Source organism: Oreochromis aureus, linkage group 3 (genome assembly GCF_013358895.1).
Source record: "Oreochromis aureus strain Israel breed Guangdong linkage group 3, ZZ_aureus, whole genome shotgun sequence".
NCBI classification, from domain to species: domain Eukaryota; kingdom Metazoa; phylum Chordata; class Actinopteri; order Cichliformes; family Cichlidae; genus Oreochromis; species Oreochromis aureus.
Genome location: NC_052944.1, coordinates 66,804,987 through 66,815,886, shown reverse-complemented (window position 1 = coordinate 66,815,886; position 10,900 = coordinate 66,804,987). Strand labels below are relative to the sequence as shown.

The 10,900-nt window shown below is 41.0% G+C and overlaps 2 long non-coding RNA genes across 2 annotated transcripts; one reads left to right on the top strand and one right to left on the bottom strand.

The window, feature by feature from the left end:
* Nucleotides 1-1,966: 1,966 nt before the first annotated feature.
* Nucleotides 1,967-8,952, bottom strand: LOC120437367. The gene is made up of 5 exons (XR_005611058.1): nucleotides 8,899-8,952; nucleotides 7,650-7,761; nucleotides 6,759-6,916; nucleotides 3,067-3,101; nucleotides 1,967-2,395 (listed from the first exon to the last, which is right to left on the bottom strand). It is a non-coding gene; the product is annotated as an uncharacterized LOC120437367 (long non-coding RNA).
* A 496-nt stretch (nucleotides 8,953-9,448) lies between these two features.
* LOC120437364 lies at nucleotides 9,449-10,809 on the top strand. Its single transcript, XR_005611055.1, has 3 exons — nucleotides 9,449-9,526; nucleotides 9,895-9,967; nucleotides 10,141-10,809. It is a non-coding gene; the product is annotated as an uncharacterized LOC120437364 (long non-coding RNA).
* The last annotated feature ends 91 nt before the right edge of the window (nucleotides 10,810-10,900 follow it).

Here is a 10,900-nt window from a genome sequence, read left to right as displayed (position 1 = left end):
GCGAATGGGAACCATGAAGAGACCGCTAGGAAAGCTGCAACCACCAAGTACCTGCAGAGGGTCAGGCAAGTCCTGAGGAGTCAGCTGAACGGTAAGAACAAGATCCGGGCCATCAACACCCTCGCCCTGCCCGTGATCAGGTACCCTGCTGGGGTAATAGGCTGGCCAAAGGAGGAGATAGAAGCCACTGACATAAAGACAAGAAAGCTCCTTACCATGCATGGAGGGTTTCACCCCAAGTCCAGCACCCTGAGGCTGTACGCTAAGCGGAAGGAAGGGGCGGGGACTGGTGAGTGTCAGCACCACAGTCCAGGATGAGACAAGAAACATCCACGAATACATCACGAAGATGGCCCCAACTGACAGCGTGCTCAGTGAATACCTCAGGCAGCAGAAACCCAAGAAAGAGGAGGAAGGCGAGGAACCATCATGGAAGGACAGGCCCTGCACGGTATGTACCACCGGCAGATAGAGGAGGTGGCTGATATCCAGAAATCCTACCAGTGGCTGGACAAAGCTGGACTGAAAGACAGCACAGAGGCACTAATCATGGCAGCACAAGAACAAGCTCTGAGCACAAGATCCATAGAGGCTGGGGTCTATCACACCAGGCAAGACCCCAGGTGCAGGCTGTGTAAAGATGCCCCAGAGACAATCCAGCACATAACAGCAGGGTGCAAGATGCTAGCAGGCAAGGCATACATGGAACGCCATAACCAAGTGGCCGGCATAGTGTACAGGAACATCTGTGCCGAGTATAACCTGGAAGTCCCGAGGTCAAAATGGGAAATGCCCCCAAGGGTGATGGAGAATGACCGAGCTAAGATCCTGTGGGACTTCCAGATGCAGACGGACAAAATGGTGGTGGCTAACCAACCGGACATAGTGGTGGTAGACAAACAGAAGAAGACGGCTGTAGTGATCGATGTAGCGGTTCTGAATGACAGCAATATCAGGAAGAAGGAACACGAAGCTGGAGAAATACCAAGGGCTCAGAGAAGAGCTCGAGAGGATGTGGAGGGTGAAGGTAACGGTGGTCCCCGTGGTAATCGGAGCACTAGGTGTGGTGACTCCCAAGCTAGGCGAGTGGCTCCAGCAGATCCCGGGAACAACATCGGAGATCTCTGTCCAGAAGAGCGCAGTCCTGGGAACAGCTAAGATACTGCGCAGGACCCTCAAGCTCCCAGGCCTCTGGTAGAGGACCCGAGCTTGAAGGATAAACCGCCCGCAGGGGCGTGCTGGGTGTTTGTTTTTTTTTCATATATATATATATATATATATATATATATATATACAACTCTCTTATTACTTTAGGTTTCTTGGCTGCTGTTTCGCATCTCAATGGTTCAGCTCCCTCCACAGAATTTCTACAGCACTGAGGTTGGGAGACTGGCTACTTGATGACCTAAAAGTGTTTCTCCTTAACCAAGCCTTTATTACCATTATGTTTTTGGACTTCCTCAGTCAGGAGCTCGAGGGTGACTGATGTCTGTTACCACCACGTCACAATGTGCGTAAAGTTAAAAGATTCAAACTAATAAAACACATTTTAAAAAGAGACTTTTTCCATTTAATTACATTTTATATGATGGATTATGCATAAAATCCCTGGCTCCGACAGTCTCGGCCGTTGTGTCCTTGGGCAAGACACTTCACCCGTTGCCTACTGGTGGTGGTCAGAGGGCCCGGTGGCGCCAGTGTCCGGCAGCCTCACCTCTGTCAGTGCGCCCCAGGGTGGCCGTGGCTACAATGTAGCTGCCATCACCAGTGTATGAATGCGTGAATGACTGAATGTAGTGTAAAGTGCTTTGGGGTCCTTAGGGACTAGTAAAGCGCTATACAAATACAGGCCATTTACCATTTCCAAGTTTCTTATTGTGATACAAATGTGCAGCTCTGCCGTAGTACACCTGCATTACCAGTAGACGGCAGCAGACTTCCACTGTGAATCAAAGTCATGTAAAGGTTCACTGAGAGTTTTCAAACTCTGTGGGTTTGTGCTGATTCAGGTACAGGTGAGAAAATAATGATCCAGAAATCCAGTCTGACTCACAAGTTTATGAGTTTGTAGTTTTTCAAACAGCAAAACACCTCAACTCTCTGTTTTAATGATAAAGTATTGAGTGACACACTGAAGACACACAGCAGTCAAACACTGATCATCTGATTAATTCAAATTTGGTTATGAATGAATGTAACACAAACAATAATAAATGAACATTTAAAAAGCATGTGAACAGTTGGGTGTGTCACTTCTTGTGCTGCTGCTAAAGTCTGTGGATTCAGTTCTGCTGCTGAAGCTCAGAGAGCTGCACGCTGTCCTTGGTGCTGAAACACCCGAGCTGGACAAAGTGCTCCAGAGAAGCCTCGTCTGACCAGCAGCCCAGTAAAGTACCTGCAGAGTGTCAGGAGACTTTTGCATCAGCTCACTCTGTGTTTCATAAAAGTCATAAACAGAGTAGCATACATGCATGCTGCCACTAATAATTTCAGCTGTAATGACTCATGTTGTGTTCATTTAACCAGGAGAGTGACGGAGGGCTCTGTGATTGGAATAAATATGAGCTATAGATCTGAATAAAATTATTTTCGGTTAAGAGTTTGAATAAGTGTTAAGAGGTTAATATAATTAACTCAATATATTTCATCTCATTCTTAACATGCTAATCTTAGGTTACCTTATATATTCATTTGATATACAAGATTTAATTTCAGTCAACATAATATGGAGTGGAAACACTGTTGTGTGTCTTTTGAGTGTAACTGTGTGAAATGAATGAGCTGTATACTTTCTATACTGGCCCCAGCACTGTAGACAGAATATATGTAATACAACATAAAAGTCAGTGAGGAAAGAAGACACAAGGAGCAGGGAGTAGGCACCTCTGAGAAGAGATGCTGTGAAGGTCAAAGGTCAGATGAAAACCATCATATGTTGTGCAAACTGAAGCTCCTTTGCTGCCACCTACTGGCTCTTATTGTTCTATGACTGATGCCTTTATACACCAGCAAACACCAAGTGGACGCTATATTATGAACACCCTGCTGGTACCGGGTTGCACCTACCTCAGCACCTGTGTAGCTCAGCAGAGAGATCAGAACTAAAGGAGAAAAACAAAGTTGAAAAATGAAATACTGAACCAGAGGATTGCTAAAAGACACATAAACAAAACTTAGTTAAAATTTGTTCAACAAAGTTACCAAGATAAATCAAAACCATCACCAAAGCCTCAGTGCTGATGAAAACATTAAAGAGCAGCTGAGAGAAAAACCATCTGCAGTTGGCACAGTACTGCAACCTCATAAATTGTCCCTGCGTCACACACGTGAGAGCATAAAGAGATGTTAGCAGATTGTCGAGTGGACTTTGGATAAAAATGTAAATGTAAATGGACTGGTTCTTATATAGCGCTTTTCTACTCATCTGAACACTCAAAGTGCTTTACACAACTTGTGCATTTACCCATTCACACCCATTCGCACAAGCACATCTTTCTAAGTGCTTCATAGCTAACATTCACACACATTAACCCTAGAACACTATCGCTGGGTGATTTACACCCGAGCAAATACATTTACATGATTTCTCTCTCCTGCAGCTGTTTGCGTGTCGAGGAGCCTGTGCCTTCACCAGGGAAGTCTCAAATGTCCCAGGAATGGGTGGACCAAAGACCAGCTTTCCAGAGTCATTATTTTGTTTTAGGAGGTTTTTTTTTTTCATGTTGTTAGACATGGCACAGTTGAAAGTAAAAGAAGACCACTCTAATTTGTCATGTGTTGTCATATTTTGATATATTTGATTATTTTTATTGGTTATATTATATCGGGTAAAAATCACCCGGCATTAGTGATTGTGTTACTATTTATAGCGATAGTGTTCTAGGGTTAATAGTAAACAGCTGTCTAGTGGCTGTTTATAACTGTTTATTTTAATCTTATTGTTGCCTTTGCTGCTAAACTAATTTACACTTGTGGGACAATACAGTATTGAATTGGACTGATTCTGTAGAAAACAGTGAATCAGTTCCAACAAAAGAAACAGGTGGAGCTTTGGGGCAGGTTTTAGAAACCTCAATGTTTTTTTCTGCTGTGATTAAGGCGATGAAAGCGCCAGCCTCATGTGACCTCGAATATTAACAACAACAGCACATTATCACCAAGCCTTTAATCTCAACCTCCTGAGACATTTCCAACATCATGTGACGCTGGAAGCTCCTGTGCTGCCACCTGCTGGATGATTTATAAAACACAGTGGTCACTGTGAGTAAACATTAAAGCTCAGTTGATAAGTTCAGATGTAGGGGTAAGTGAGGAGGCTGTGTTTTGCACCTCAGGGCTTCCGAATGAAAGACTCAAAGTTTTTGTGAGTTTAGGAAGACTGGATTGTTGTTGTTTTTTTTGTTTCATTTGCACTAAAGTAAAATTGTTGAGGGCTTTCTGAATTAAAGTTAAAATTAAATTTATCACAAACATAAACATATAAAGAAAAAAACTGAAACAAATGATAAAAAGTGACAGTTACAGTTTATGGTCGTTTTATATCTAAGATTCACAACATGTGAGAGAAATAAAGAAATATTAAAGTCATTAAAGAATTTATGCTTCATCTTTATTCATCTGCCCATGAAATGCCATAAAATTGTCAAAATAGGTTAAAAAAACTGTGTATTAAGCACATTATTATTAATACCAGTAACAAGTACAGTGTTAGTAAGTCATCTAAGGTTAACCTTTTCAATTGCAATAATCTACAGCTACCCTAGGTTGACCAGTAGATGGCAGCAGAGATTAAATGCTAATCAAGATCAGATTTAACCTCAACAGTGAAGTTTACCGGAACTCCAGACCAGTACCTCCTCTTTGACTCCCACCACCTGGAACACAACCTTGGAGTCAGTGGCGGTCCTAGCCTGTTTGGCGCCCTGGGCGAACACTCCCTCTGGCGCCCCCCCCCCCCCCAAAACATGTTAAGGATTGTACATTAACATAAGACTGTTGTCCACACACACATATGAAGAGAGAGAGAGAGTATGCATTGTATGCAAACGGCTACCAAACAGCCATCATAATTCGTCATACAATGAGAACAGGACAAATCAACAATTGACACTGACTAATTAATATTGAAATCTGTAACATAATGTATTGTTTGGAGTTTAGTCTGTTACTGTTACTATTTTTACCATTTCTTCTTGGAGCAACTGTAACCCACATTATTTCCTTAGGGATTAATAAAGTATTCTGATTCTGATTGTTTCAGGATGACCTGCCATTATCCAATGACACATCTGCTTACCTGTATCATTTGTTCGTTTCTCCTCCTCTTCTTTTCTCTTTTTTCTAAACTGAGCACCTGATGGCTTTGAACTTTTCTTGTCCATCTTCCATTGGTTTTAATCTTGCACTCCAGTATGAGCACCCATCCCTCAACCAGAGGATCACCACAACATAACCTAACAGACTACACCTTAGTTCACAGATTAACTTTGTCTAAGGTGTATTTCTGGGATTTCACACAACCCAGGATTCAAATCATGAATACATAATGGGCTTGGATTTACAACATTATGAATGAAATGTGCTCTATTTGGAAGCAGCCGGCCCCCTCCCCTTTCGACAGGTTATGTGTGAGACTTTAAACCATCAAACTGTAAATTATAAATTTTAAATTGTTATTGATCCCTTTACCCCGAGTCCTAAAGTGTATATTTATTTTCTTACTCTACTATATTTATTGTTCGTTTATTTGCACTGCTGTAACTGGAGCCTCGTCCTCTCGTCTCTCTATATACTGGACTGTATGTAGCGGAGATGACAATAAAGTTTACTTTGACTTCAGCAGCAGCGCAGGCGCTTTCGAGGGCTCTCGCGCTCACTTTTCGTGTATAGAATTTCGAAAAATCATCGGTGCAAATTATAAGTCTGTATCATAATGTCCGGTGTTTTCGTGTTTGTTGTTTTGTTTTTATTTTGTTTGATTTTGCGAGTTGGTTATTAGATGCCGCTCCAGCCAGCCAGAGAATCCCCCGCTGCCCCGCCCTCTCCTCCCTGTGCCGCAAGCAGCAGGCGCACCTCGCAAACGGAGGGCGCCCTTACTCCCAGCAAATGGGCGATAGAAAACCGATCGGTGCCTATGCCATTCCCAATATGCGCTGGCTGCCGTCGGGGCAGCATGAGTATGAGCATTTTTTTTTGTTTGTTTGGTTTTTTTTGCCAATGCCCGTGATGCCGCCCCCCATCACGATGCCGCCCCGGGCAACCGCCCGTGTCGCCCGTATCTAAAACCGCTACTGCTTGGAGTAATAGGGACCCTACAACACTGGGCAGAAAATGTTCCCTCTAAGCCTGAAGGCAAAAAGAGGGAACACAGGCATGTAAAAGGAAGCTCTTAAAACACATAGTTATCCTAATTGGGCTTCAAATCAGCAAAGATACACAGAAAAAGAGGTCAGACATCAACTAAGGAGAAGCAGAAGGACAAATGGAACAATATTATCATTCTTTATGTAGCAGGTTTATCCAACACGTTCTCACTCCCAACTCGTCAAATGTGTGACGCATGGTCAGGCTCCCTCTGCTTCACTTATCGACTCGCAGGGTACCCCCCTCGCGTCGAGAATTGACGTGCAGGGTCCTCCTATTGAATACTATGCTGCTCCCTAAACGTATACGTATAATTAATTCAACTAAACACTCAAAAGACGTCCTTAAATGCTCTTTAAGTGGCAGAACAAATGAACAAACAGTTAATCGCTTACTTCAGATGAAATCTGCTCAGCTACTTTGAAAACAGCTTCTAACTGGTTCCTCCTTTAACAGGATGACTGCTCAGGGGTAAGGCCATCATGCAGTCCAGCAACCTTTATGGTTCTGCTTTGATTCACCAGGAACTATTAGGGAAACCTTCCAGCGCCTCCTGTGAAAGACACAGGCATAAACACAAACATTTATTAACATGTTCCACAGTCTTCCAGTTCGATTTTCTCATCCTGTGGACAACAACGTACAGAGATGCAGGTTTATGTTAACTTTTGTAAGGTTTCTTTACTGAACACATCCAGCTGCAGCTCCACTGTGATCCTGAACTGGATAAGCACTTAAGAAAATGTGTCAATAAATGGACAAACATCAGCTTACTATATTTATCCAAACAGACTGGACCAATAATGCTTCACTGAGTTAGAGACTTTAACAGTCTCTTCTATGTAAGAATGTCTCGTGATAGACCTGCAAATTTGACAACAAAGGTTTTTCAGACTACATGTAGCTGTCCTCTATGTCAGCTCACACATTTACATTCATGTCACACTTATTTCTGCTTTCCCATTTTTACCATTAATGCTTACATTTTGATTGGATACCTTGAGTTTGTAAATGATGAGATTACATAATTGGAATACAATGTATCCAATTCAAGGTCGCGGGAGGATGAAGCCTATCCCAGCTGATACAGGACAAAGACAGGCTGCCAGTTTATCGCAGGGCTAACACAATATGTGTGACAGAAAATCCACTTAAATGTTTGATATTTCTAATAATAATCATAATTATGATTATTATTTAAAATATTATTTAAAGGTTTCTTTATAAATACATTTAGAATTTTTATAACCCCTAGAATATAAACCTGGGCTGTTTCAGATTCTGACCTCTGACCTCAGTGACCAGGCTGTGTCCTCACTGCAGCTCCCTCTTGGAAGTACGTCTGCTTCTTTTCTTCCCCCGGTGATGACCGCCTGCCCTTAACATCACGTACTGTACCTGAGGAACAAAACAGGACAAACACTTGCCTTCATTTAAGAAGTACATTCATAACGAGATATGAAAAACATATCATTATGGAAACACACTAGTTCACCCTTTGGGAGGAATCAGTTCCTGTGAAACATTTCTGTAAATGAACATCATGGAGAATGAAATGAGTTCTTCAGGTGACTCAGCAGTCCCACACTGACAAATGAAACTTCTGTGGAAGAAGAATCTGGATTTTTTTTTTTATTTCCAATCCAGTCCTGCTTTAAACTATTAAGCAACAGTGCTCATATTTGCTCTTCTGAAATCTGTGTTAAGCAACAACAAACATAAATTAGTAACAAAAATACAGCTGAGTAGAAGCTTTACACACCACGAGCAGCCATAACGCTAAATTTTAATCTTCAAATGTTTCTGAGCCGTCTTCAACCTGTTTTTAACACAGAAAAGTCCCACAGTCAATGCAGCCTGAATGAAATCCTGATTCCAGATGTTCAGCACACACAGAGACACAGAGGGACTGTTTAAAGTTTAGTGTTAACCTGAGTCACTGATCATTTACAGTATTACAGAGTCTGGCAGTCTTTGCATGATGTCCACGTCACTGTAAGCTTCTAGCTGACTCTCAGGTGTGACAGGTGTGCCAGCAGGAAAGAGTAATAATAACCTGCATCCTGAGGTTTGTCATGCAGAATTAAAGGAGCCAGGCTTTGTTCACACAGCTAGGATTGTATTTTACACTGACCCTGGGTCAGTATAAGTATCATACAGTTTAAACGAAGCACTGAAACGTGCACATATTTATTACAGATGCATTGAAGCTAATCGGGATATTTACTGTCAATCTGTGGCTGCGATTAATCACTTTACTGGAAACTTTATTAACTAGTAACTTCATCAGTCATGACAGAAGCTAATATTTCTGTGCTAACATCGTTTAAACAGTAACAGCTTTACTACAATATAAGCTAACGTTTACACCGTAACTTTAAGCTAGCACCATAAAGACGGTAAAACACGTAATAATATCTACAAATGCATCTTATTAGCACTCGGTGTATTACTAACATAACCACATTAACATTATTGACACTCGCTGACTTTTAATAGTCATTCTATAAATGCTGTCCGTTTAAATGGTCTTACCTGTAACACTGCTGTATCCACCGGATTCCAGCCAGAGTGGATTCTGGAGTCTTCCCACGCTCCTGTTACTGATCCTCCATCTGGATGGATGATAACAAGCTTCTGAACAATCTAGCAGGTGGATGGCCCATATCTATGGGACTGATTTCTGCTAATAACGCCCATTGTATGGACTGATAACAGCCGAAGTGGGTGAATAAACTCACCCAGTCGCTAGCTGTGCCATTACCCAGCATACACCTCTCCCTCCATAAATGCAATAAACGATACAAAAGTAATGGCCTATAATTAATTTAGCTGCTGTATCTGCTGTTTCTCAGGTAGTTGCTTACATTATATAATTTATTGTGTTCTGTATACGTCACTACAATGTGATTTTGGAAATGTATAAATATACGAACAACAGGCTCTTCCACGGCAATCTCTTGTCGTCAGTAAGCAACGTTTAGGGAGCTCTATAGTATTCAATGAGAGGACCCTGCACGTCAATTCTCGACGCGAGGGGGGTACCCTGCGCGTCGATAAGTGAAGCAGAGGGAGCCTGACCATGCGTCACACGTTTGACGAGTTGGGAGTGAGAACGTGTTGGCTTTGAACGCGACAGACCAGACTGCCTTCCTGGCTATGAGTAAGTAGAACTTCTTCTAAATTCACTTAAACCAAATAAAATGTAGAAATTGATTTTTGATTAAAACTCCACAACACAACAATGAAAATGAGATTTGCACTGAAACCTTGATGTAGCAGATAAATGTTCCCCTCTCTAACATACAGCACTACTGTTTGCTCTGTGATTGTTTCTAATTTGGTGATGTTGGGGAATCTGTGAGTTTGTGCTTATGAGCTTGGAGGAAACCTGAGCTGTTCTCTCACAGCATAATGCAAAATGGACACTGCACATGTTCAGTTAACAATAAAATGAAAATGTCTAATCCTTTGATTTGTCTTCCTCTCTCCAAACTTCTTTCTTTATTCTTCTGTTTTTTTTTCTTCCAGGGTTAAAATAAGCAGTGGAAGAACATTTTTCCTCAGACCAAACACCGAGTGGCTTAAAAGGAAAATAAATGAGGTGAGAAACAAATTATTTATAAAAATGTGGACACAAAGTTTAGAAAAACCAACAGTGACTCTCTAGCAAAAGTGTGAAGATTATACTATAGGTAATAAAAAGACACTGTGTATATCTGTCTAATGGTGCTTCTTCTTTTTCTTCATGTCACCTTCTCTCTTTCACCACCACAGAGAACTCTGCTGTGTCCTCCAATGTTTTCAGCTTAAATAACTGAAGCTATTCATCTTTAATGAGTCCTCCCACTATAGTTTGTATATTCCAGCTGCACCACAGTGTTTAGAAGCAGTGACTAAATGTCATCTTACATGTCTTGTAGGTTTCTTAATTCACACGCTGATTTTCATAGATTTAATCTAAGTAAAGATGATGAAAACGATGAAACAAAGATAAAGTAAAGCAGCTGCTGGAAACATTTCTGCTCATTTATTAGTTCACGCTTTGACAGAAATATTTGTTAAGAAATGTAAATTATTTTTTGCAAATTATTCATAGCGCTTTAACAGTCTTGTGTTCACATATATATACAATACAAAACAATTTTACTATATAACATGTTTAAAACCAGGGGGTACACCAAATTGCTTCACAGTAAGGAATAAACAGTAAAATTATTACACTGAACAGTAAGTCATTTAAAGAATGTAAAATAGAGAAACAAACAAAGGCATTTGTAAGTAGGGATTGGGAGAATTCATGATAATCCAGAGAAATGAGTAAAGATACGCCAGCTAGTGATTGGTGAGAATTAGCAAATATACTACAAATGTCATTAAATATGAATGTTATTCTGTCTTCAAGCTGAGAACAAAGACAAATCAATAAAAGCTTCTGAAATCAGATTTTTTTAATGGTCTGTGTGATTAATACCATTTGCTGTGGGTGTTATAACAGACAACAAAATACTTATTGCTGTGATCATTTCATGATGAT